Source organism: Eumetopias jubatus, unplaced genomic scaffold (assembly GCF_037043125.1).
Source record: "Eumetopias jubatus isolate StellerSeaLion01/CBP00866 unplaced genomic scaffold, mEumJub1_p1.0 scaffold_5, whole genome shotgun sequence".
NCBI classification, from domain to species: Eukaryota; Metazoa; Chordata; class Mammalia; order Carnivora; family Otariidae; genus Eumetopias; species Eumetopias jubatus.
Window position 1 is genome coordinate 44,256,822 of NW_028274811.1, and position 24,344 is coordinate 44,281,165.

At 40.9% G+C, this 24,344-nt stretch overlaps 1 protein-coding gene and 1 pseudogene across 3 annotated transcripts in view; one reads left to right on the forward strand and one right to left on the reverse strand.

Moving 5' to 3' along the window:
* PDE4D (phosphodiesterase 4D) overlaps positions 1-24,344 on the reverse strand; it is a 746,399-nt gene that overhangs the window by 154,913 nt on the left and 567,142 nt on the right. The gene's annotated exons all lie outside the window — the stretch shown is intronic.
* Positions 8,800-9,418, forward strand: LOC114220976 (U1 small nuclear ribonucleoprotein C pseudogene; annotated as a pseudogene).

Sequence of the window (24,344 nt, forward strand, 5' to 3'; positions counted from 1 at the left end):
GATAGGCGCTGTACCAAATGCCAGCAAAACAAGGATAAAAGATAGGGAGTGTCTACAAGCCATAAGAAAAAGATGAATCTGAAAACAGAACTATTTTAAAAACCTAAATGTTAAAACACCCTAAACAAAGAAAATGGAAAGTTTGAAAAAAAAAAAGGCTCATTTTATTAATATACCCAGAACATTAACACATCAAACAAACCCCCCAAAGGATAACTGATTTAATGAATCTTTTACAGGGAGAAAGAGTGAACATAGGAAAAGGTGGTCCACTGTATTTATAATTAAATTAATTGACAAAATATTTTGTTTGTGAATGCCAGGGTCAGAGGGTATGGGGTATATATGCACTTCTTATGCTGACAGTGGGACTGCTACTTGATACAGTCTTTGGAAGACAGCTTAGCAATGCCTATGAAAATTTAAAGTGTAATTTCACTGCTAGTAATTTACCCAACAAATATACTCAAAAAAGGTTAGAAAAATGTTCAGGTACAAGGAAGCTCACAAATGTTATTTGCAGTAGTAAAAAACAAAACAAAAACGGAAGTGATCTAAAAGTCTATCAACAGAGTTAAATAGATTATTGAACGTAATGGCATACTAAGTATCAGGTAACAAGAATGAGAGGTAGATCATTATCTATATAAACACACACAAAAGAGCCTCAAGATGTGCTGTTAAATTAAAAAGAGCATGGTGCAGACTGATATTTATAATACTCTCTGGAAAGATATATGCCAAACTCCGAACGCCTTACTGCACACAGCCACAAGCAAGCAATTCGAGTTGGCACAAGTGACAACTGTTTGCTCTTCTGCTCTCCCACGTGGTACTGTTTACTCTAAGCAGGGTTCTCTCTGAGGTATGTTGGTCTAAGATCTTCATGGGGCGCCTGGGTGGCTCAGTCGTTTAAGTGTCTGCCATCGGCTCAGGTCATGATCCCAGGGTTCTGGGATCGAGCCCCACATCGGGCTCCCTGCTCGGCGTGAAGCCTGCTTCTCCCTCTCCCACTCCCCCTGCCTGTGTTCTCTCTCTCACTGTCTCCCTCTCTGTCAAATAAAAAAAAAAAATCTTCAGATATCTGCATACAGCTAGAATCAGGAAGAAATGAAGATCGATGCATGTTTTCAAAGGAATTAGGACTTAGCGAGAGAAAGAAAAGCATAAACAGCAAGGGGTAGGCAAGGGCATTAACTTATCCCAATTTGTCCAGGATTTTCCTAGTTTGACTACTGAGTGTCCCATGTGCTGGGAAACTCTTCAATACCAGGCAAACAACTGGGGGCTGTACTGGAACAGCTGGTCACCCTGGCCTGCCTTGGAGTTACTACAGAGACTTGTGCATTAACCATATGCACAGGAGAAGCGGAGGTGAGGTACTTTCTCTCCTGCCTATGTTGTGTTTCTTTATACCTCTTCCTAGATGCCAAAGGGTCCCTGCAATTTTCCCCAGCTGGAATTTTCATCACTGTCCTTTGGTGCAAAGATTTTGACACTTGTTTTGCTGACGTGACTTTCCAGATTAGGATTTCTAAAACTGGGGTTTTCTGGAGTTTGTATAGAGTTTATAGGAGCAAAGAAGTTATTGTAAAAGCCTTAAAAGGGAAGGAATTCAGATATGTTATTTGTGGGACTAAGAATAAGAAATCCAGAGGTTTTCAAGGCAAGGAAAATCTTTATGGTATGGATGGCAGGGGTAAAGCAATATTCATTAGAAAAATTGAGATGGTGTCTAAAATTAAGTTAGGTAAAAATGGGGGCCTTTTAGGGGGGCAACTGGGTGGCTCAGTTGGTTAAGCGTCTGCCTTTGGCTCAGGTCATGATCCCAGGGTCCTGCAATTGAGCTCCACATGGGGCTCCCTGCTCAGCGGGGAGTCTGCTTGAGATTCTCTCTCTCTCTCTCTCCTTCTGCCCCTTTGCCCACTTGCATGCTCTCTCTCTCTCAAATAAATCAATCTTAAAAAAAATGGGGGCATTTTAGGGGAAAACTTTCAAAACAAAACATGCCAACGCTTAGGACCTACTGGATGTAATCAACAATTTACATGCTTCTGGCCCTTTCCATAGGACCCAGGATGCTGTGGAAGGAATAGCTGGCTAATGCAAAAGACTGCAATTATCCCTGGTGGCAGGTGCTGGGCTGTGTGCATACGATCACCCTAACAAGGTTAAAGGAGAAACCCCTGGAGAATCTCATTGTTTTCAGTGTCTATGGCAAGAGGGAAGCCAAACACTGGGGACACATGTTACTACAGTTTGGTCCAGAAAGCAAGTGATGTTTCAGATTTAAGAATGGCACCAGAAGCATAGCTATTCAGTGTGTGTGTTTCTCATCATGACGTTGGTATTCCTCTCACATGTGTCCCCACAGTAACCATTTACGGAAGGAAAGCTGAAGCCATTTTAGCCTGGCTGCATTTTCTAAGACTTCCTACAGAAAGAACTCTTCGCTCTTACAAGTCACTAAGTCTGTTGCCTTCCTAATTTCTGCCCATCTAAGGACGGGTGTGTTGCTTTTTGTGTTGACAGATTAGGAGCTATGCCACTTTTTCAAAACCATATTTATTCTGCACTCTGGACCATTCATTCAATCGTCTAACATTTGCGAGGAAATGTGTGGGGGCCTGGGGCTTCATAGATGAGTAAGACACAGATGCCTCTCTCAAGAGGTAATGGCACATTAGTGAACCTAAGACCAACTAATATGACAATGTAAGATGGAGGACGTGTGAGAAAGATTTTATGGAAAGATTAAACTCAAGAGGAATTCAGGAAGTGTCTTCAGGGGCAAGGAGACACCCTCCAGTTTCTGTAAGAGATGAGGGTGGGAAAGATCTCGAGGGGTGGCAGAACAACGTATGCAAAAGCTACAGAGGTGTGGGAGAGCGTGGCTTCCCCCAGGAAACTGCCAACTGTGGGCGGGAATCCAGGGTAGCACAGGATGGAAGCGCGCATATGTGGGAGGAAGGAGCCAGACAGAGGAAGGGGGGAGCAAGGGCGCTCATACTTACTGAGCATTTATTTTGTCCCAGGCTTTTTCCATCTGGTATCTCACATGAGGACTTTAATGACCTCCTGACATGGTTCATTACTCCATTATGCCAATGAGGAAACAGAAGATGAGAAAGGTTACACCTGAGCTGACCCACGGTTTGAGGCCAAGCATATCTAATGCCAAAGCCCCTGGTCAATTTACCACAGGGCACAGTTTCTAGGTGAAAGGTAGAGTTTAAACTGTACCCTGAAGGCTCTGAGTACTCTCTAGTGGGGATCAGTACGAGAGAGACATGATCACAACTGCATTTGAGAAAAAAAAAAATTACTCTGAAATCATGTATGTGAGGGGTAAGTGGAGGCAGCGAAAACAGGGAAGGGGCTTTTCCTAGGAAGACAGAGAAACAGCTTTCTCATTTTTGTGCAACAAAGATCAGAATCTAGTGGCACACCCAGAAAAGTCAAGGTTTCCTTAGGCCTTGACTTTGTCGTATTTGCATTACGCTTCGAAACAGTCAAGTGTGAAATACAAGTTATGATTCTGAAGACGATGGATCCCAGGAACTCTGACCCATCTTAGAGAGGAGTGGGAGTGGAGAAGGAGCATAAGGGCAAAATAATAATGGATTTCTAAAATTGAGAAGCATAATGAAAATATATGCAGATGCAGTCCCATATGGATGGCCAGGCTGCCATTCTTCTTAAGGACAAAGAGTCGGAGATGCTGGGAGCAGGTAAAGCAGTTGTAACTTGCACTTGTGTAATCGTTGCAGAGGCTTACACTTTGGTTAAGCGATCCCATTGCTTTAGAAGTCCGAGATGATGCCTGGCCTAAGAGTTTAGCTGCATATCTCACTGTAGCTATAAATTTCAGTCAAGTTATGTCCTGCAAACTGGGTCTAGTTAAAGACCTCGGGAATGGGGAGAGAGGTGTGGATAGGGATATAGACTCAGGGCTGGGAAGTTAATTGACTTTTTGGATTGAAAATCTGATAACCATTTTCATCCTCTTTGGTTTGAAAAAGTAGGTCCTTAAAATACATTCATTTGGCACAAATGAAAGAAGTAAAACAAAAATCAGGGAGTGTTAAAATTCTTAGACTAAGGACTACCTTAATAAGCTCTCGTAAACAAGGATAGAGACTATTTTGGGTAGAACTGGGAAATTTTTTTGCCTGATCTTTTTCAGAAACCATAACAAGACATCTATATTCTATAGTAGGTACAGATGTTTGCTACAGAGGGTCAAGATTTTGAGATGGTAAGCAAACATTCTTAGCATGGTTGCAGGAATTAACTTTGAGAGCAGTAATATTCCTTGATGAGATCTTGTCATAAAAGGTTAAAACCTCTACTAGGTTTACATCTTAGGGTCAAGAAAATATTCTTTGAAGGTTGCAAAGGCCTGGCTAGATTCAGGAATCACTAGAGTGCTCCACTGAAGGCAAACTCTGTTCCTTTGAAGGTAAAATTTATATCTATGCATACATGTTCCATTTGTAAAACTGGAAAGAATCTTCCATCTATAAACTGTAAATGGCTTATACTTACTATAAATGGACACTTTACTTTTATGGCAGAGGGAAAGTTCTAGAGGTTTGAAGATCCATAGGAGGAAAGAAAATGCAATGTACCTGGCTGACAAATGGCAACTCATTTGGTGATTTTAAAACTAATAATAAAACTAAAAAAAAAAATTAGTTTTGGAATAAAAATTATTCCAAAACTAAAAATTCCTACAGATGCTGTTACTTGAAGATTTACACTTATGTAATAATTTCTTTACACTTACAAAACAAAGACATCCCAAAGTGTATATTGGACCAGTTTAATAATCTTTCAGTTCCTTTTTGTGCTTGCTCCCGTATGTTGTGATAGCTGTTAAAAACAGTTTGGTTCATAGCTAAAACCATCTTTAAAAAGTAGTTTAGGCTACATTCATAGTTCACTGATAAGGTCCAGAAAGGTAAAATAATTTTTTTCGAGGTCATGTATGTGCTCATAGTCTGTTATTAACAAAATCAAGACAATAACAACTGCAGGATCTTGTTTTTGTTTTTTGGGGGGTTTTTTTTGGTGTTTTTTGGTGTTTTGTTGGTTCTGAGGAGTTTCCTGAGAGGCCTATCCTGGAAAGTAAATAAAATAAGGAGGCAACCAGGTGGTGTTCATGACCCCACACCTGACTTCATCTAAAGCAGGTCTGCTGCGTTAGGCAGAATTATATGTCGGGGGGCGCCTGGGTGGCTCAGTTGGTTAATCGACTGCCTTCGGCTCAGGTCATGATCCTGGAGTCCCGGGATCGAGTCCCACATCGGGCTCCCTGCTGAGTGGGGAGTCTGCTTCTCCCTCTGAACCTCTTGCCTCTCATGCTATCTCTCATTCTCTCTCTCTCTCAAATAAATAAATAAAATCTTTAAAAAAAAAAAAAGAAAGCCAGTGATACTGGGAAATACCTTCCATTTAAAAAAAAAAAAGAATTATATGTTAGGCTTCTTTCTGAATAACATTTATTTAAAGAAAGACCTCTTCTGCTAAATGAAATTTTTAAATGAGTACACGCTGAACCACACTGCTATACTGGGCATGTGGAAGAGAAGATGTTCAGATATCGGTGGGCACTCTGCATATTCCAGAAGGCCAGAGCTCTGTCCTACTCAACTTGGAATTTTTCCCAGAATGGAAATTGGTGTCTTAGGGCCTTTAGGGTCTGAAGGTTATACCTCTTGTAGTTATACCTCCAGGGGTTTCCTTCTGACCTCACATAGTTTTCTAATTATCTTCTTGTTTTCCTCCACTGACCCATGGGATGCAGTCAGCTTGCGTCTCTAAAGGCCAATCCTGACTTTTTCTTGACATACATACTTTAGAGTTGGTGATATAGTCTCCCAGTCGGGACCCACCCTTTTGTCTCTGCACAAGCCTTGAAATATATGCGAATGAATGAATGAATGAATATTAGGTTGAGTATAACTGCAGGGAAAGAGATAAGAGGTAACAAAAATAACACTGATGAAATTTATACGATAGTAGAGTCCCTGATACCTAAGAAAGGAAAATGAGTTCAATCTAGCTTTCCACTGTTCTTCTTAGAAATTTTTACGACTGCTTTTGAGTAAGGGACAGGTGGGGCTAGGTAAGGAGAGATAGGTAGGGGGCTACGGGATTAGGCTCACAAAAATCCCCAAAATGTGGAGGTGTAAGGAAACCAGGGAACAAACCAGACCACCCTGCCTTAGGTGTCAGAGGTGGGGTCTTGTTGTAACAGTCACTTGTGAGCAACAGCGAATTACCAGACCCTAAAAAGGAAGTAAGCCATTAAAGATGTTATCACCAGTCCTTACTCAAACCAAGACATCACAAGAATGATAAGGCCACAAGTTCCCTGGTTAGCTGTCAATAAAAGACCAACCCTAAAATCCCTCAGTGGCATCCTGGCAGGGACCGCTCTCACTCCTGAGAGTTTTTTCTGTAATCTCACTTAATAAAACTCTATCTCTTTACTCTCTCCCCTTTGCGAGATTTATTCTTTGACTCCATGAGACAAGAACCTCGCTCTCCTGCTTCACATTCTCTCCTCTTTTACTATTTTATTCTTGAGAGGCATCTCATCCTTTCCTACCTATAACGTCTTCGTAATTCTTCCCTGAAGGTATTTTCTTGGTGAATCCTGAAGAATCTTTTCTCCCCTAAAATGGGAGTTCGTCAAGGTGATGGACAATGATCTCTAAGTAATATATGATTTGGGGTTAAGAGGGAATATAAAGTAGCATTGGGAAGTGTGTTCTAAAATTTATATTATAAAAACAACATAGTAATAGAGGTTCTAGGGAGGCACTAAGTTCCTTTCCCTTTCCTTTTTTTTCCCATCACCCCTTCCTTTCTTTCCCTTTATCCTTCCCTCCCTTCCATCCTTCTTAGAATCCTCAAATGTTCACTTTTATTCAAATACAAACTCCAATTTGACTGGGTTTTACAGTGACAATCCCATTTCAAAGAAAACTAAAATGAAATGTCACCATCAATAAATCAACTAAAGGATCAAGAAGATTTATAGCATGAGCGCAGAAATCAATTTAGCATAGGGATTAAGAGGTTATTGACTCAGCCAGAACCCAGTCTAGACTCGAGCTCTACCATTATTGTGCACGTCCTTGAGTTAACTAAAGTAAATCACACATCTTCCTATGAAAAGTGGAGATAACACAATCTCCACGTGTAATTGTAAAGATTAGATGATAATGTGCACATGAAAAGCTTAGATGTGCCTGGAATACAGCGAGTATTCAATAAATATGATAATTAATATAGCATTACAAAATCTTATAATATCTTATACTAGCCATAGTATTGTGAAATGATAAAGCAAAAGACATTCCAATACTCCAGCTAATTAAGCAAATGAGTATTTAAGCAATAATTCGTGTACTTCCCGTGTTGTTTACTATTATTTCATTCAAATGACATCTTGTAAAAACCATTTGATCCTCCAGTTGACTTGGATTTTAGAACCAATAGTGAATTGACAGGCTTTGAACTTGGGAAAGCTCAATCGAGTCTTGGGAATTCCACGGGTTGACGTTGATTCACTGCTCATCAAATGTGTACCTCTACTCTGAAGCTGGCTAGCAATGCAGAATAGGGCAAAGGTACTTCAATTCTTTCATAATCACATGTTTTCATTTTAATCCAATTATAGCTATTAGCCACATGTTTTAAAGATCACAGATCAAAAAAAAAAAGGAACCATCAGGAATTTCTCTATGGTTTATAAAAGGGAAACATTTTTTATGACTTCATTAGTCTAATTTTCTATTATTGGTAAAGAGAAAAAAAATTCCTTTGTTCTTTGCCTTCTTAAGAAAACCAAGTGTGCTGTGAGTCAGGAGATGTGAGTTCTGGCCACCGACCAGCTGTGACCACTGAGTGCCGAGACGAGTCTTGTCTCTAAAATGGACCCTGCACTGATGATCAGTGAGATCCTTTCCAGCTCTAACAGCCTATTATTTCACACCAAGTTACTTTCCCAGATGAACTAGAAGGCTGTAAATGGTATATTCAGAGAAGACAAGAGGGGACGGAGTGAAAAACAAGGTGTGTGTCCTCAGAAAGCAAAGAAAAAAAATCAATGGATGCTATTCATTAGATGGTTAATGAGCAGAAAGATGAGTGGTGTTTTGAATATTGATTTTCGTGATATGTCAGCTGTTAAAATTAGCTTTATTGTGAATGGACTGCATACAACAGGGCTTTGTAAGTCTTAAGCAAGCATTTGTTGAGCACTGACAGTGTACAGAGTTTATATTTAGCTGCCAGGGAGTTTGACGAAGTTTGGGTGTAACGGAGTCTGTCCTGCAGCAGCTTGCAATCCAGTGGACAGGCAAGAACAATGAAGATTTAAAATAAATTGCTTCGGGGCGCCTGGGTGGCTCAGTCGTTAAGCGTCTGCCTTCGGCTCAGGTCAGGATCCCAGGGTCCTGGGATCGAGCCCCGCATCGGGCTCCCTGCTTAGCAGGAAGCCTGCTTCTCCCTCTCCCACTCCCCCTGCTTGTGTTCCCTCTCTCGCTGTCTCTCTCTCTCTGTCAAATAAATAAATAAAATCTTTAAAAAAAAAAAATAAATAAAATAAAATAAATTGCTTCAGAGGTGACAGAGAAGTCATGTCTAAATCAAATCTCATCCAGGTTAAGTTGACTAACTTGGGGTTATGGACTTAAATGGTTTACATGTTCAACACATGTTTTTGGATTTCCCTTTTAGAGACTCCCCCCACTTAACAATTTAAAAATTCTTACCCAGGGAGTGGCCAACGGCCTGCAGAGCAACATGCCTAAGTTCTATTGTGACTACTGCGACACGTACCTCACCCATGACTCTCCATCTGTGAGAAAGACACACTGCAGTGGTAGGAAACGCAAAGAGAATGTGAAAGACTACTATCAGAAAGGCATGGAAGAGCAGGCTCAGAGCCTGATCGACAAAACAACCGCTGCATTTCAACAAGGAAAGATACCTCCTACTCCATTCTCTGCTCCTCCTCCTGCAGGGGCAATGATCCCACCTCCTCCCAGTCTCCCGGGTCCTCCTCGCCCTGGTATGATGCCAGCGCCCCATATGGTGGGCCCTCCCATGATGCCAATGATGGGCCCTCCTCCTCCTGGGATGATGCCAGTGGGACCTGCTCCTGGAATGAGACCACCTATGGGAGGCCACATGCCAATGATGCCTGGGCCCCCAATGATGAGACCTCCTGCCGGTCCCATCATGGTGCCCACTCGGCCAGGAATGACTCGACCAGACAGATAAGAAGAGATAGGAACCTCTTTATGTTCATTTTATATTACTTGTTTACTTCACCAGGAGATCATGGTGTTGTGACTCTGGGTGTTTTCTCACAGCAGGACAAGGAAGACTTGCTCCCCCTTCCTATCTAAGAGAGAATAGTTTTTGCCGGGGAGTAGTGGGACAAAAAAAAAAAAAAAAGCAATCTTCATTTGTATTGTGAAATGTGAAAATAAAATTGTCAACTGTTTTAGTTAAAAAAAAAAAATTCTTACCCAGAAGCAACTTTATTATTTTATAGATGCTCTTCCTCTTTTAAAGAGATGTTAAAGTCGTGTGTGATTTTTATTACAGAATATATACCCATTAAAGATACTACATTAGAAAATACAGAAGAGATTTTTTTTATTCTAAAGAAAATAAAGGGTATATAGAATGCAAAGATCATTTTCAAGTGCAAAGCTGTATTTGTTGAATGCTTTTTGTGTTGTGTATTGCGTACTCTCCATACAGTCTCATTTAATCTTTAATAACACATGGTATTATCACCATTCTGTGTGACAGATGAGAGAAATGAGACTCATGGAGGCCCAGCGATTTTCCTGAAATCACCAGGCAAATAAATTAGGGAGGTGTAATAGGCTCCAAATCTCATGTTCTTCCTGCTTTCTCATGCTTCTTCTCATTCTTAGTGCTTCTCTGGAATTGTTCACATACAGACAGAAGTCAGGAGGCAGCTGCTTTTACCTCTGCTCGACAGAGAGGATGAAAAATAATCCTATGAGACTTATTGACCAGCCTGGGTTACGAAAAATGTATGTCTATCTTCCCTGTAGGATTTTATAAAAAATCAGATTTGCAATGCATGAATTTTAGATGCAATTTTCCATTCTCCTACCAAGAATGTATAGGTCCTTCCTAGAGATATAAGAAATCTATTGAAATCAAGAAAAACACTATGCCAGAGATTCAAAGGGTCAAAGCATGACTGATTGCCATAAAAGATATCCTATATCTAATATTATCAAGTCTTACTTGAAAACTGCTGATTTCATTTACATAATTCCATGGTCAGGCAAATTATGCATTGTTTCCAATGGAAGTAAATATATTTACAAACACCTAAGAAAAATTTAAAATATGTCTTTGAAGACATTTAATAGGTTTTGAAAAATAAAATCCTGTTCTTATTTTAAAAAAATACTAAAGAAACCATAGGAAGCTTTCTTTCCCTATTGATACCTTTCAAAATATTAACCTAATAAGATTAAACATTTCCTATTATATATTTTTTTAAGATTTTATTTATTTATTTGACAGAGAGAGAGACACAGCGAGAGAGGGAGCACAAGTAGGGGGAGTGGGAGAGGGAGAAGCAGGCTTCCTGCGGAGCAGGGAGCCCGACGTGGGGCTCGATCCCAGGACCCCGGGATCATGACCTGAGCCGAAGGCAGACGCTTAATGACTGAGCCACCCAGGAGCCCCTCCTATTATATTTTTAAAAGGTTGCTAGAAAATTCATGTCTTGCTTGTATATGCATAAGATGTGCTTACCTAACACAAAAGAAACTATTCACATTTTGATTTTTGGAACCCTTTTGAATTTTGTATTTGGAAGCATGAGAATCTATTATTTATTAAAAATATTTTCAATTGTAAACAAAGTCCTAGGTATGAGTGGTCATCACTACAAATAGCATAGGATAGAAATGTTAACTTTCCAAGCCACTGAAGAGAGCCATTTCCTTAAAGTCGGTAAATGAGAGAGTTATTTCATCAAGAAATGGAAACGGTCTGACTCACTTTCTTCCAAATCAAATAATGTGGTCCAGTGCAAAACTGTTGAAAGAGTTTTGATTCTTTGATTTCTAAATTGGATTTTGAGAGTTTCTTCTTATTCAGACTCTGTCGCGGGCAGGAGCAGAGCCGCAGGACCGAGCCTGATAGTGTAATTGGATGAGGCTCTCTACAGAAACAGTGCAGAACACAATTGCCTAGGACTTTATTTCCTCAGTAAAAAATATACCTTGATAAAATAGATAGAAATGTTGAAAAGAGTATATTTAAGTTAGACTTGTACTCTCCTTGAACAACTCTTCCACACCTCTGGCCAGAACGTCAATAGTTAAGGATATAAGGCAGTACACTAAGCCAATTTGAAAAATCGAGTGTCTTTGCAACTTGTGTTTCAAATATTCCTTACCATACAACAACAAAAAATACATTCTTATGGTACAGTTGAGAGGAGAGAGAGGTACTTTGAAAAATAGAAAAGAAATACCTATTAAGAGCTTTCAGTTGAACCGGAAGAGACTTTTTTTAAACCCAAATATTGTCTAAACCCTCAAGTCATTCTTAAGATGGATCGTTTGGAATAAAATTGATAACATTTCACTGCTTGTCAAAGCTGCCTACATTTTTCAGTGAATCGGGCAGTGTGAGTCATCTACAGTCTCATCTTGACTTTGACCCCTGAAAACCACAAGTTGTGAAACTGTTTAAATCTCTTCTCTTTTAACACTTCTCTAAATAGATGGCATTTAGAATTTCTTAAGGTCTTGTTTTTGTCTCCAAAATCCTAACTCAGATTTTAAGACATTTCTACGGTAAACTCAAAAGAGTTTTAACTTAGTAACTATATGTCCTATCACTGGTTCTTTTGCCAAAATTTGTTTCTCTCCAACTACATCCAATGAGATACAGTAATTATACCCCCCTCCAAAATTCTATCATTTGAATAGTGTTTTCTTGACCTTCCCATTCGATTGTCTCCACAATCCTTCAAGTAAGAGAACAGTTATGAATATCACCCACACTAAACTGTATTAGGCCCCAGCGTGTGATTTATTGGTATGAGGGGATTTTCAAATGTCTTCCTAACTCAGCAGCCATTTTCATCATTTATATCTGAGTTATTTCCTGTTTTTCTTAGTACAGGAATGATTTGGTACTCAGGCCAGTAATCTTGGTGATTTAGTCATGTCATTATTGGAAGTATCCTCAGTTAGAAAAAAATACGCATTTTCCTGAATTGCTGACTTACTTTGTTGGGATTTTGGTGGCAGTGACTTGAGAGTCCTGTTTCTATAATGTATAGGCTGGGTGACCTTATTTCAGTTGACAGTAGAAGAGAAAAAATATATTTTAAAAGTGGGAAAGAAACACTAAGACTTTTCAGTTGAACTGAAGGAGGCTTTTTTCTTCTCACTGTAACTCCTCAAATATTATCTAACCCCTTAAGTCATTCCTCTTCTCTCAGCTTCTGGGTTCTCCTCTGTCCCATGGGAATAACAATGACAGACCTGCACCTCACACAGCATGGGGAGGAAGAAATAACAAGGCAAGCAGGAAGCTTAGCCCAGCCCCTGGCATAACAAGCACTCAGTACAAGTTGTGTGTTATTACTTTAACTGGGTATTAATTGTATTTTATATATAACCTATTCTCCCCAGAATAAATCCATCACCAACGAAGACTTTTTAAAAGGAACTCCACAGAATCACAGATCTGTACTTCTGAAACAAATAATGCAACATATTTTAAGAAAAAAGAAAAAGAAGAAGATAGCAGGAGAGGAAGAATGAAGGGGAGTAAGTCAGAGGGGGAGACGAACCATGAGAGATGATGGACTCTGAAAAACAAACTGAGGTTTCTGGAGGGGAGGAGGGTAGCGGGATGGGTTAGCCTGGTGATGGGTTTTAAAGAGGGCACATTCTGCATGGAGCACTGGGTGTTATGAACAAACAATGAATCATGGAACACTACATCAAAAACAAATGATGTAATATATGGTGATTAACATAACAATAAAAAATTTAAAAAAAATAAAAGGAACTCCACAGATGATAGATTATTCAGTGGACCTCTAAATAAAGATTCACTGGAAATAAAACTGTTTACTAAAAGCAAATACGGATCAGATTATCTATCTATCCATCTATCTATCTGATCTGATATACACATATATACATATATGTAAAGTATATATGTACAATTTATGTATATATGTATATATATGTAAAGTATAATATATGTACAATTCTTTAAAGAATTGGTTTTGTTCTGGGCGCCTGGGTGGCTCAGATGGGTAAGCGTCTGCCTTCGGCTCAGGTCATGATCCCAGGGTCCTGGGATCGAGTCCCGCATCGGGCTCCCTGCTCCTTGGGAGCCTGCTTCTCCCTCTGCTTCTCTCTCTCTCTCTCTCTCATGAATAAATAAATAAAATCTTAAAAAAAAAAAAAAAAGAATTGGTTTTGTTCTAAATAGCAGGAAAAATATTTCCATTACTCTAAGCCACATGTGATTCAAATACACCGATGATGTTTATTGTTCCAAGGAAAAGCTGACCAATATTAGGCTGTAGAATCCTATAATGCTTCTGCTCAGTGTGGGCCTGGGCATCGGGATTATGTGTAAGAGATGCCAGACCTATTCTGGTGGTAGTGGCACTAATCATTGCCCAAACTTGGCAATCATCAGCTCATAGAATTTGGTGCTTTGAGCAAAGGTGTTTTTAGTCCCCTCCCCCCTTTCTTTAAGAGTACCCTTGTCTCTTAAACTAACACACATCCTCAGGCTTAACTAGACAGAAAAGCAAACATGGGCAAAGTAGATGGGCATACAACAGTGAATCTGAGGGTATACCCTGCATTTGATTCCAAAACTAATGCCAAACTCAGTTTGGTCAATAGTAAACATTTCCTCTTAAGCATATAGGGGTCAACAGAAACAACAAGAATTAGGGGTCAACACCCTTCCACAGTGTTAAGTTCTTTCACTAAGGGACCAGGTTCTTTCAGGTGCTCTCTTATTTGGATTTTCGTTTGTCCTGACATCCCTCCAAGAACGATTACAGCACACCACATCACTGTATTCCATTTAGCTCCCAAACCACGGGGAAACTGGCTGCAGCATCAAACAACACTATTAAAAATACCACAGGGGAACCTTGGAGTAGGAATTCCAGGCACAAGCGACAGCCTAGGGACAAAGAGAGGCTGTAAAGACTTTGAGTGATACTGGGATGGAGATTTAGCAGAATTTCAGAGTCTGAAAGAAAACAGTCTGTATAACTTTTATGTTAGGTTCCTAGGGATGGTTCTCTGTGGTTGCATGCAGGTTTGTTAAAAGAGAAGAATCAAACTAATGGTGTAGTGTACGGTGACTAACATAACATAAAAAAAAAAAAAAAGACAAGAATAAACTTCCTCTCTCCCTACCTCCCTTAAATTTTTCTTGTCAATAGATCTGTGACCAAGTGTAACTACAACTCACGGTGGCTTGGCAAAGTTGTCCAAAAGGGAGGTTCCCCATTACTGGGCCTTGCAAAGAACAGCAGACTCATTAGTACATATTTTCTCTTTTAACTTGGATATCTTTATTGTGCCATCTAAGCAATTACTTGGAAGTCTTCTGGTGAAATCCTGACTCTAAGGGTTTAAGATGCAAGTGTGGAAATTAACACAGCCCGGCTACATGAGAGGCCCCAGGCATCCAAATGTGAATGAGTGTTTTGAAAATCTAGCAGACTTAATGGATTAGTCAAGAGTCCTGCCACTTGGGAGGTCCAAATTCAGGGCCTTAGATCTGGGAGGAAGATGTTACAGTTGTGTTGGTGAAGGAAGAGGAGGAAGGGGAGCCAGCACTCATCTTTCAAAGAAAGACACCTTTTCTGGGTGGGAGAACAGCAAGAAGCCGGTGCTGCCTTTCAAGTTCTGCCACAGAGTCATCACTAACTGGGTACGACAATGGAAGAAAAGGCTTTTGGCATAAACTCGCTTATTCTGGTTGACTGGCTTTCATGCTTCTGGATTCTTCTCAGAAGATCCAGTCAGCTAGACATGATTATTTATTTTTGCAGGAGATTCCAGCAGCATGGGCAGACTGGGCTTCTTCTGGTCTGCCCCTCTCCTGGAGATTTTCCTTCATATCACATACTTCAGTTTGGAATTTTACACTCTGTATTATGATTATCTGAATAATGTATATCTCCCTTCTCCTGGCTCCCAGATTAGAGGGACTCAGGACAGGGATAATGCTGCTTTTCGGTCATCTTTGTATCCCAAGAGCCCTGCTTAGGTCTGGCACATGGAGACTCTCAAAAAAATTACTTGTTAAAAGAATATTGTCTAAAATGTTAAATAGACCAGATCTGGAGATCTAACCGCAAAGCAAGCAATTCATGGGCTCAGTAGTTAACAATGGCTTATTTCATATGTGCCTAGAATAAAAAATGGTCTAATTTACTTGTAAATCTGTAGGTTCTATTTGACTGTAATTGTCAATAAGACATTGTAAACATGCTAACGGGTATCAGGAGAAGTAAAAAACAAATCCATCTATAGGTGCTCTGAAGTCAAGTCGGAGTTCGAAAAGCTATGGTAAGCCATGTGCAGGCGGGGACGATGAACACGCAGAGCATGAAGAGCAGAAGAAGTGGGCCCAGAACAAGAAAACACCAGATAGGCAAACAAACAAACAGATGGCAGAGTCTCAAGAAAGATACCCAATGTCCTACCAGCAAAAGATGAAGTTGTAGCTCTCTAGAGATGATGATTCCTCAAAACTGTTACACCCTAATCCTTGTAAGAATGACATTTATTTCGATCTAGTTATTTCTGATAACTAAGCCAATGTGATGGGAATGCTACTATATGCTGATGCGGGACCTTTGTGAAGTACTGTGTGAAGGCACCCACTCTTTGCCAATAGCCTGGAAATCTGGAGTTCTTTCCTGGAACTCTTAAGAGTGGTTCCAGGAAAAGTTACTTAATAGCCTTGATTCAAGGAAATGAAACTCTTCTGTCTTGTACTGGCTGTTTGAAAATAAGGTCACTCAAGCAAGATATAAATTTTTTCAAAGTACTACATCATGGTGTACCCCTTAACATTTACTGCAATTGTACATAGGAATTCTCCTTGTCTTGGGTCTCAGAGTCCTAGAGTTGGTTTCTATTTGCTGCCTGGTGCTCACTTCCTGGTAGTGATGATAGCCAAGATGGATTTTCTTTTTTGAGTCACTAGAGACCATCTGGAGTTCAACAGAAACCCAACTTGGGAGATCTCTGGCAGCAATGAAATTCCCTTTTATCATCACTTTAGAATCACGAACGGCACTCCTTGTGTATGGGAACAGAGTGGCACAGGCTCTTCTTGAACATAACCTTGCTTTGTCTTGCGCTTCAAACCACACCCCACTCCCAGCTCACACACAGATGCTGGGAAAGCAGCAGTCAAGAATGGCAGAGGAGCAGGGTCTCGGGCTGGGAGATGCTGCCATGAGAAAGGAGGAGGTGTCATGAGGGGAGAAGGGGACGGGTTCTGGGAGCTTGGAATTAACAGGGTATAGAGGACAAGGAAAGCACCATTAGATAAGATACAGGAGATCATAGAGAAATAAGGGAAGGAGGCAGAGAAGAGAATAGGAAAAAACGAGGCAGAGGATATAATGAAAGAAGTGTGGGAGACTGCAGTGGAGAACACGAGAATAGAGAGAATAGCGAAGAAACAAAAACGAACGGCAAGGACATGAGAGCGAAGGGATAGAGGGTTGTGTTCTGGGTGTAGAATCTGAACTGTAACTGCCAGGGTTGGAATCCCAGCCATACAACTTTTTGGAATAATGACTATGGGAAATAATGACTATGAGCCTCAACTTGCTCTTCTGTAAAAGGTGTAATAATTCTACCTTACAAAGTTGTGAGAATCCAGTGTGATCACGTGTGTTGTCTCAGCACAGGGCTTGGCACAGAGTTGGTGTTACCGTGAGTGGAGTTAAAAGAGATGGGAACAGAAGGGCAACGGAAAGCACAAGATGGAGAAAGTCAGAAGGAGAGAGATTCAGACAGAAGAATGAAAAAGAAAGAAGTGAATTTCTCATAATGATTTTAACCTTTCTTTTCCCATATTATAATCCAAGTTTCTATGCCCACTCTATTATTTCTACCTGTTTTCATGACACTTGGGAAAAACGGGTAACTGTTGAATATTTTTTTTAAAGATTTTATTTATTTATTTGACAGAGAGAGACACAGCGAGAGAGGGAACACAAGCAGGGGGAGTGGGAGAGGGAGAAGCAGGCTTCCTACAGAGCAGGGAGCCCGATGCGGGGCTCGATCCCAGGACCCCGGGATCATGACCTGAGCCGAAGGCAGATGCTTAACGACTGAGCCACCCAGGCGCCCCAGGTCCATGTTGAATATGAATACCTTTTTAAATGTATTTTTGTATTAAACTAACCTGCAATAGGTTGCATTTCTTTTAAGAGTTGAAATTATTCCTCAGAAATGAGTAAGATCAAGGTTACATGATGCTAAACCAGTCATCCAAAAAACCCACTTATTTTCCCTTCTTCCTTACTGTATTGACTAGCCGTTTGATGGAACTAAATGAACTGAATGGTTATTTTGAAATGTGCAAACCCAGCTGTAGCCTGTAGGGAGAATAGAGCACCTAGTGTTCTTGGTGGTGTATTTCCAAGTTTCTCTCCACAACATGAACCACTTCCTTTTACTTGAAGTCATTTTGCTTTTCTCATTAGTCTCATGGTCCAGGGCTAGTGTTGAGTACTGAGGCAGCTCTAAGCCCAAGACCATAAAACAACACAATGGAATTGGCCCAAAGCATAAAAGGAAGGCACTATGGAGTTGTTCTTACCCTCTCAAGGAAAGGAAGAAGAAAAGTGGAGCCGTAGGTAAAGTATGAAGAAGATATCAAAGAGATCTATTCTTACATTAGGGAGGAGAAATGAAGCCACAGCCCAAATCAGAAGGAAAAAACTCTTTACACTCATCACACAGATGCTCCAAAGTGCACCTGGCACAGAGCTGAGTACTTGTCAATCACGGACATGCCTCCCTAGTATTTCCACAAAGCTGGGTAAATGGTGGGCTCCCGGACCTGCCGGTGGCAGTGAGGTGAGAGGTTTACCTTCACTGACCGTGAGTGAGCCTACTCTTAAATGCCACTCAGAATAAGCCAAAAGCAGTTTTATCTTTTTCATATAAACATGCCCTTTTGGAGGACCATGGGACTTATTTAAAATATTGGCCAGTGAACAATAGGCCAGTACTGGCACCGCTTCTCACATTTTCCTCATTCCAATTCAGGGGTATGACAATACGGAAGTCATCCATCCTTTCCTTCTTTCAAATTCTTCTCTTCTGTCAAAGGGGTTAAGAGGCAGTTTTATTCCACTTTCCTTCTTGTGCAGGAGAAACAGTTTTCAACGTTGGTGTCTACTGCCCTCTGTTTGGCTTCCAGATTCTACTTCATAGACATTTTAAGACGTTCCGAGAAGAGATACATAAGGACCTCTTGACCCCAGGACTATCGGACACACAAGTCAAACAAGATGGTATTCTAGCACTAGACGCTGCATGAAAACACAACAAAAGAACTGACGTAGTAATGGACAGGCTGTATGGGAATAAAGAGGCATAAACTACAATTTTTAGAACAATTTTACTAGAGGGGCGCCTGGGTGGCTCAGTTGGTTAAACGTCCAACTCTTGGATTTCAGCTCAGATCATGATCCCAGGGTCGTGAGATCGAGCCCTCCCCATGCTTGGTGGGGAATCTGCTTGAGATTCTCTCCCTCTCCCTTGGCCCGTCCCCTCGCTCTCTCTCTCAAATAAATAAAGTTTTAAAAAAATTTCATTAGAGTTGAGCTGGAGGTAGGTATGCACGTTATGGAAACACAGAGAAGGTCCTGACCCAGCCTGGGGAAGACGACAGGGCTTGGACTCAGGTGTCACCTTACCCAAAGAATGAGGTGAAGTGAGCCAGGCAATTAAGAGAGTAAAGTGAGTTCTAGATGAAGAGAAGAGAAGGAGCAAACACAGAGAGCTGTGAAACATGTTATCTATGGGTGGGAGAAATTTGCTGCTGGAAGAGTCAGGTGGGTCTTTGGTACCCACTGCCAAGGAGATAAGATTTTATCTGGTGCCTGATGGGAGGTACAGAAGGGTTTTAAGCAGGGCAATGCCATTTTCAGACTAATTTTTCAACTATATCAATTTGGTTGCACTGCAGAAGGCAGAGCTAAGGGGAATACACCAAAGATACACTATTTAAGAAAGTGGTTCTCAAATTTTTTGATATATACTAAGATATACATTTTCCTGGTAAAATAGCTGTATTTGTGTGTATGTCAACAATATCATAAAACAATATTTACCCTAGATACTATAATTTTTTTTTATAAAATGCCAAATGCAACTGATGGTTTCAAAATACTATTTCAGGGACTCCTGCAGTAATCTGGGGAGAGCTGATGAGTACCTGAACTGGAGAAGGATCAGTGGGGTGGACAGGAGAGCACAGATTTGACAAATATTTAGAAAGTAAAATAAAAAGATAGTTATTTATTTGATGGAGAGGCATATGATGTCCAAGTTTCAGTCTAGGATAATCGGAGCGGGAGACGAACCATGAAAGACGATGGACTCTGAGAAACAAACTGAGGGTTCTAGAGGGGAGGGGGGTGGGGGGATGGGTTAGCCTGGTGATGGGTATTAAAGAGGGCATGTTCTGCGTGGAACACTGGGTATTATGCACAAACAATGAATCATGGAACACTACATCAAAAACTAATGGTGTAATGTATGGTGATTAACATAACAATAAAAAATTTAAAAAATAATAAAAAGAAAAAAAAAGAAAGGATATTCGGAGCAGCAAGAAAAGAAGAGAGTAGAATCATTCGGGAGAGAATGGTTCCTAATAAATTTGTGTTGAATAAAGGCTTAGCAAGTAATTGAATAAGGGGAGGGTTTCAGAGGAAGGTCTCTCAGATCAGAGCGGAGAAGGCGAAAAGGAGCTCCCTGGACACCGTGGTGAGGGCGGTGGGAGCACAGGTGTATGAGAAAGTCCACCTACCATGGCTTGGGTGGTGCCTGGGAGGTGAGAAGGGGGAGCAGCTTGGCCAAGAAGGGAAAAAGGAATGAGCTAAGGGATCAACAAGGGGTCTGTCACTGGGCTTTGCTATTGTTTTGTCTTGTTTTTTAAGACTGAGAGACATGGGGGCACCTGGGTGGCTCATTCAATAAGTATCTGCCTTCGGCTCAGGTCATGACCCCAGGGCCCTGGGATGGAGCCCCGCATCGGGCTCCCGGCTCTGTGGGAAGCCTGCTTCTCCCTCTCCTACCCACCCCTGCTTGTGTTCCCTCTCTCGCTCTCTCTCTCTCTCTGTCGAATAAATAAATAAAATCTTTAAAAAAAAAAAAAGACTGAGAGAAATGACTAGGGAAAGAGGCAGAAGAAAAAGAGAGATTGCAGATGTGAGAAAAAGAAAGGAAAAAGTGGGAGCAAGGTCCTGGAGGTACTGAGAAGAAAGGGCCCAGGGCATAGAGGCAGAGGTTGCCTTAGAGCCAGGAAAGGGAAGGGACACATCACCTGCTGAGACCAGAAGGGAGAAAAGGATGGGTATGGGTGTCACTAAGAGGACGCAGACCTGAGGAAGTTCATATCCTTATAGTGACTTTCTTCATTAGGCAGCAAGTAAAGGCATTTGCTGCAAAGTGGTGAGCAGCTGCGGGGTCAGGAGGCTTGACAAGGGGAAGGAAGGTTAGAATAAGCACCAAGGGAAGTAAGAGAGGGCAGAGAGCAAGGATAAAGTGTCAAGTGGCACTGAGGGTCCAGCCAAGGGGACAGCCTTGACTTTACTCCAATTCCAGCTTGAAGTCATGTGGATTTTTCCCGCCAAGAGTTCAGATAAGGAAGTGGAGCAGGCAATTCCTGAAACTGACAGTGCTGGGTTTTTCCTGCGAGGTGTAAGGAGATCAGGATGGCGTGGAATTGAGAGCCTGGGTAAGCAAGAAGGAGAGGAAAGGAGCCTGAAATCCCCGAATTAGGGGATTGCCAGAGAACATATTCTATTTCCCAGGGTCCTTTGCAGCTAGATGTGGCAGGTATCTAAGTGAGCCAAAGAAGCTATAAATAGAAGCATCATGTGGGGTTTCTGGGAATTCTCTTCCAAAGGAGGGGCTGTGCTGGCAATTTAGATGTGATGACTAGAGCTTTCTAGACGTTACCTTGGACCATGGAGGCAAAGCCTATATGGTGGAGGAATTAGCTGAAAAAATCGTAGGTCCCTAATGATGTTAGAGCAGCTGTACCAGCCTGGACTGCCCACTCCAGGTCTTTTTTACAGGAAAGAGAAATAAACTTCTATCTCGATTAAAGCGTAACTTTTCAGGTCTCTTTCATTCCTGCTGAACCAAAGTCCAGCTACAACAGCACGCACACATAGTGACCAGAACACTTAGAAGGCTGCCTTGGCAGAGGATGTTTACCTTCCACCACCCAATGCCAAGCAGGGAACACATTTTACAATAAGCAAAGAAGCTTTGGTCTTTCTAGAAGATTACAGACTGCTCTTGATTTGAAAGGAGAGGACACAAAAGCTAAAACTTGGATTTCTTCATTAAATTTTTTTAAAATAAAAGAAAGCCACAGCAATGTTATTGCTTTTTTCCTGTGACAGTTGTCGCTGCACTTTTTGTAAAGAAATGTACTAAAATTAATGACAACATTAACACCCAGCATGACACATTTCCACTGTCTTACACATTTTTTTTCCTTCCCTGAAGGGTCAGAATTCCCATCGGTTGGCATAAAATGGTCTAAGTCCAAGCCTAGTAAATCATTTGTATTGCTTTGTTTTTAAAGTGACTAAGCAGCTGGAGTTTTCAAGGTCAGCCGAATCATTTGCCAGGGTCACATGTGTTTCGCATGTCAAGTAACGTATATGGGTCCCACTCCATCCAGGATTGTACGGAAAAAGACATTTGCAAACAAGTGATCCGAAGCCATGTTTCCAAACAGCTGCTATGGTTATGCGGATAAGAGTTACTATGTAAATTGTGTAAGTTGAGGACTATGTTTCCAATCACTCAAAAAGAATATTCATTACAATCCATAATGTCCAAACCGAGAAGGTCAGTTTCTGATAATGAAGACACACAATAAATATTCAATCAGGATAAAAAGTAAAAGTATATGATTGCTGTTATTATCATAATGAACTTGCTCATGTGCAAGTGGGAAGAATGTGTACTGGGTATAAAAATAACACCAAGGAAACACGTAAGATGGGACCTAGTTAAATAGCTAAAGACGGAGGACTTCAGGTAACGAGACTTGGCTAATACTTCTCCTTCCATTTCATACTGCAGGCAACACTGACTAGAAGTTGCAGACATGATGCTAATAACTTCCTTAACAAGCTGGAGTAATTGGTATTATGGAGCCAGACTCATGGCACAGGGAGGGGATGACCTGAGGATTTAGGAGTTTAGGAATAGAAAAACTTTTTTTTTTAACTTCACATTTTAACTTAGAGCATAGTTAGAGATGTCTGGCTTCAACAAAGAGAAGGATAGGGGTATTGATTTTTGTGAACAGCTCCTCCAGTGGGCTGTCCTAACTCAAAAGGGATAACTGGCTTTGAAGAGTAGCTCTTACATTGAATTTTATTGAGTTCTTAAAATGTTCTTGGTCTGTGCTCTTCAAAGCCCACAGTCAGCCTCTTCATCTTGTTTGTATTTACTAGTCTTAATGATCTCTCATGTGCGAGATGTGCTACATGAAGATTGCCTTCTGACCAGTTAACCCCTCTGCAGGTTTCAAGGTTGGCTTCTGTATTCTGGAAGCAAAATAACAGGCACCTCCCAGTCAGCGGAGTGGCGCAGACAGGCATAGACAAATACCCACTCTAGCTAAGTATGGGCTCCAGTCAAGCTGGAAAAGGTCTCTCAGCTCTGAGTCACTTATACAATCAAGTCCCTGAACATGTTTCTGTCCCTAATATTTTGTTGCTCTAGGCAACCATCAAGTTCACACGAAGACTTCTGCCAACTGGAGAACATGACTAGCCAGGGGAGCCAGAATTTTCTTTTAACTCTTTGTTGAAAATTCAAGAGCAAATGGTGGGTGTCATGGATATTCTCTACAGGATCTATATTGGGGAAAGTGGAATTCACATACATTGACTTAGTGTATCTTTTATTCACTTCTTAGGGAAATATAATTATACAGAAAATATAATTATAGAAAGGCAATCAGAAGCATGCATGTTTTAAAAAATAAAAAAGAAAACAAGAAAGAGCTGGTTGGATTTTTGGATATCAACTAGTCCAATATCCTCATTTTATAGATGGAAAACCAGCTTAAATTACTGACCCAAGGTTAAACAGGGAGCTAATGACAGAGCTGGGATTATAACTGTGGTCCCCAAACCCCAGGGTTATTGCTCTTTCTACAAGTTTCCCAAATTTAGGGCCACATGTAGGATGAAGGAATGTTAATAAATCACAAGTGAGGGGCGCCTGGGTAGTTTGGTTGGTTAGGCATCCAACTCTTGATTTCGGCTCAGGTCATGATCTCGGGGTTGTGGGATGAAGCCCTGCATTGGGCTCCATGCTCAGTGGGGAATTTGCTTGAGATTCTCTCTCTCTTTCTCCCTCTGCTCCTCCCGCCACCTACTCGCTCTCTCTCTCTCTCAAATAAACAAATCCTTAAAAAAAAAATAAATCGCAAGGGATCATCTCTCTTTTGTAATAGCAAATAGCAAATGTTCCTACAAAGGGCTATTTTGCTAGGATGCTGGAAGCAATCCTAAACCTCTGTGGCTAGGTAGTGATCATCCGTTAACACGCCCCTTATGAGAGTCTGGCCAGGGGGGACATTTACCTAAAGTATTTGAAAAGCATTCAAGGTATATCATTGCTTATCTGAATTTGATCTTTGCTTCCTCTGAATTCTTAAGACACGTATTCTCTGTGACACAATCCTGGAGAGTATCTAAGATTCTTGGTTATCTTTTTCATATGAACAATTATATCTTGCTAAGTCCTTGCAAGTAGGACTGCAACTTATTCATTTCCATTTCCCTGAAACCCAGAGTACAGAATTAAACATGTTTTTGTTGACTGCTTGATGATAAGTCAATATTAATTTTATTAGCTCTAGTAGTTTAGTAATAACCTATTTACCCAGAAACTGTCCAGGAACTTCTACAATTCAATACCAGTAAATAGGTGCAGAGAACACCAGAACAGTCAACAAAT